Below are 3,692 nucleotides of genomic sequence, written 5' to 3' on the forward strand. Positions count from 1 at the left end.
ACTTGAGGATGGCAGAGGTCTTAGAAACTGGTGTCTGAATAAATTTAGGAAATATTTTCAGCTCAGACTTAAAATATTCTTTACTGTGAGGTATCATAGTACTGTAACCTAAGAAATACTATATGCGCATGCTTGTAATCTTGAAATGGGCACACAAATGCATGGACAGGTTTGAGGAAGACTGAAGTCACCTGTTGGGGACTTGGAAAAGGCTAGACAGTTTGAATTCAGCCTATTTAAATATGTCCCTCTAAGTACACATTGCCCAGCGAACCTGGCTGCTGCCTCCTGCAAGATTCAGCAGTTGATGTGTTTAAGATTGCTGTGGGAAGTTCCAGGCTGAAAGCTCTTATGAAATCCTGCCCGTTGGGTAGCTCACCATCCACCCTGTGTGAATTGTCCTGACTTGAGAAAACAGAATGCTGGAGGCCAGTGAGTTTGTTGAGAAACTGGCAGCCCAGCAGACATGCTGAGCCAGCAGGACACCAGCGGGAACTGAAGGTCTTTGTACCGGGAAGAAAACAGTGCTTTTTCCTTGAAGGAGAGGAGCCCTGGCACTTGGAAGGCCCTTGGTAGGAACTGGGTAGTGAAGCTTGGGGGAAGTGCCTGGAGACTGGCAAGTTGCTGTGTGTTATAGGGGGGAGAGGAACTTGGAGCTCTCCAGGTTGAAGCACACGGGATGCAGCGATGGGAAGTGGGCGGGGAGACTGGCTGAAAGCGTTTGTCAAGATGTGTGCCTTCTTCTTGTGCACACCCCCTCCTGGTTCTCGGTGAAATCTCTCAGGAACTGCTTCATGCCAGCAGATTTATTTTGGGAACCAGTGGAAGGGCTGCATTTTGCTTTAGGCGTTGCGGGGGAACTAAAGAAGAACGGTGTGCAGATTCAGAGGGCAGGAGGACCTGAGACCCCCGGGGAATTAGCAGGAGTCTAGGGGAGGTCTTTGGACCTAGACTGTAGAATTGGTAGGTTCCAGACAACTTCTCCCAGATCTTACAGAGCAGGGAGATCTGCACCTGACATCTGGGTCACATCTGTAAAATAATGCCCGCATGGATATTTGTTCTTTAAACTTGTGTCCTATCAGGCTTGCCAAGCAACTCTGTCCATCGATTCTGTTTTCACGCCCCGAGGAATACGGAATGGGAAGAGAGGATCCTGGGGAGCGAGCTTTGGAAACTCGGCCCGCCGGCCCGCCCGCCCGGGGAAGGCCGAGAGCCGGCCCGGCTGCCGCGGGGGCTGTGTCCCGGGCGGGGCCGCGGCGCGAGGAGGGCGGGCGGCGCTGTCAGCGGTGGGCGGCGCCCGGAGAAGCGCGCTCCGGGCCAGCTGGTGGCTCAGCGGCAGCGCCGCGAACGGTGACAGGTTCTGCAAATAACAGCTGCGGAGCAATCTTTCTGTTTGGACAACGTGGGAAGGGCCATTGTTCACAAATTGGTCTCTTCAACAACACCTGCATGCACAGATAATAATCCATTGTCGGTCTCCGGCTTTCAAAGACAAAAGACAGCCGCAGAGGGAGGAGCGAGCAGTTACTGGAGACAGTAGAGCAACTGCTGAACCGAGGAGAGTGCAAACGGGGACTCCAGGTTCTGTTCCTGGATCCGCCGGGGACAATAACTCACAGTAGGGCTCTGTTTCATTGGCCGGTAGTGAGCGCCACCTCTTTCATCCTTGCAGGCCACCGCCGCCGCCACTGCAATCCTCATTTCCTATGCAGTTACAAAGCGTGCTCCCTTGCAAATCAGCGATCAATACTGGTAAGGTAGCCCCAGGATGGGAAAGGTCACACGTGTGTATGTAAATCGAAATGTTTATGAGGCTCAGGTGGTTTATACTCCACGGAGATTGCAATATTAGCATGTGAAAGCTAAAATGGAACCAAGGTATATATGCACAATCTCTTCCTGTGGCTCCAGGAGGGCCCGAGCATGACCCTCTTGATCCGTCAGTTTAAAATCGTGTGGTGGCACCAGATGCGGCCATCACCTTGCTAACGCATCCAGCACCTTCTGTTCGTACAGAGCTTTGCAGTTTAAAGTTGATCTTCTTACTTGCATTTTCTCATTTTAACTTCATAATGACAGCGTGAAGTCGGTAGTGAGGAGAAGCCCCATTTTAACAGAAAAGGACCCGAAGGGACCAAGTCCGCCGTACTACTTGGCACAACTACAGCGTACATTGGGTTATTGGATATTACTTTATTTTCTTTTTCCTTTATTGAATAGGTACTAACATGCCCAAGGTTAGTTATTAGGCACATAAGGACATAGGAGATACATTCCCTATCCTTGCTATTCTGTCCCACACCGTGCCACTAGCCTCATGTGACTATTTAAACTTTAATTAATTAAAATTAAATAGGGGATGGCCCAATGGCGCAGCGGTTAAGTACTCACGTTCCGCTTTGGCGGCCGGGGGTTCGCCGGTTCGGATCCCGGGTCCGGAGATGGCGCTGCTTGTCAAGCCATGCTGTGGTAGGCGTCCCATATATAAAGTAGAGGAAGATGGGCACGTTTGTGAGCTCAGGGCCAGTCTTCCTTAGCAAAAAGAGGAGGATTGTCAGCAGTTAGCTCAGGGCTGATCTTCCTCAAAAATAAATAAATAAATAAATAAATAAAATAAAATGTAAAATTCAGCTCCTCACTGTACCAGCCACATTTAAAGTGCCCAAAAGCCATATATGCCTAGTGGCTACTGTATTGGACAGGGCAGAAAGTTCTAGTGGACAGCATTGTGTTTAGAGGCTAACATCTAGTGAAGTTTAAGAAAATCGTCCTTCTTTTCTGTCCTATTAGCTATGTTTTTGAAGTTCAGTTGTTTCTTGGTGCATACACACTTCTTGCTTTCTAAAAGACAGCCTGAGCAGTTTCAGTTTCTCAATAAAGAGGTAGAATGTACATGCAATAGATAAATTCATTCTGATGCACGATTTAGTGAGTTGTGACTAATGTAAACAACACTACAGTCACCATCATTATTGAGACACAGAACCTTTTTTTTTTAAAGATTGACACCTGAGCTAACAGCTGTTGCCAATATTCTTTATTTTTCTTCCCCCCAGTACATAGTTGTATGTTCTAGTTGTGAGTGCCTCTGGTTGTGCTATGTGGGACGCCACCCCAGCATGGTCTGATGAGCGATGCCATATCCGCACCCAGGATCTGAACCAGCGAAACCCTGGGCCACCTAAGCGGAGCACGTGAACTTAACCACTCGGCCGTGGGGCCACCCTGAGACACAGAACTTTTATGTGTTTCCGAAGTGTTCCCTTGTACCCCTTCCCAGTCATTCCTCTGAACACTTGTTGTAGTCAAACATCCATATACTGTCTGTCATTATGTATTAAATTTGTAGTTCCTAGAGTTTTATATAAATGGAATCATGTAATATTGACTTTTTTGTCTGGCTTCTTGAGCTCAGTTTGAGATTCATCCATGAGATTCGTCCATGTTGTTGCATGCACCGGTAGTTAGGTCCTTTTTATTGCCGAGTAGTGTTCTTGTATAGGGATAGACCACAATTTGTTTTTCCACTCACCTGTTGATGGACATTTGGGTTGTTTCCAGTTTGGGCAGTTAACGAACTTTTGCATACCCATCTTTGTGAGAACATGTTTCCATTTCCTAAAAGTGGAACTTCTAGGTCATATGGTAAGTATATGTTTAACTCCATAAGAAACTGCCAAACTGTTTCC

General features: G+C 47.6%; 1 long non-coding RNA gene across 1 annotated transcript; it reads left to right on the forward strand.

The window, feature by feature from the left end:
• Positions 1-406: 406 nt before the first annotated feature.
• LOC139076812 (uncharacterized) lies at positions 407-3,385 on the forward strand. The gene is made up of 2 exons (XR_011528795.1): positions 407-572; positions 1,086-3,385. It is a non-coding gene; the product is annotated as an uncharacterized lncRNA (long non-coding RNA).
• Positions 3,386-3,692: the final 307 nt, after the last annotated feature.

Source organism: Equus przewalskii, chromosome 17 (assembly GCF_037783145.1).
Source record: "Equus przewalskii isolate Varuska chromosome 17, EquPr2, whole genome shotgun sequence".
Classification (NCBI taxonomy): domain Eukaryota; kingdom Metazoa; phylum Chordata; class Mammalia; order Perissodactyla; family Equidae; genus Equus; species Equus przewalskii.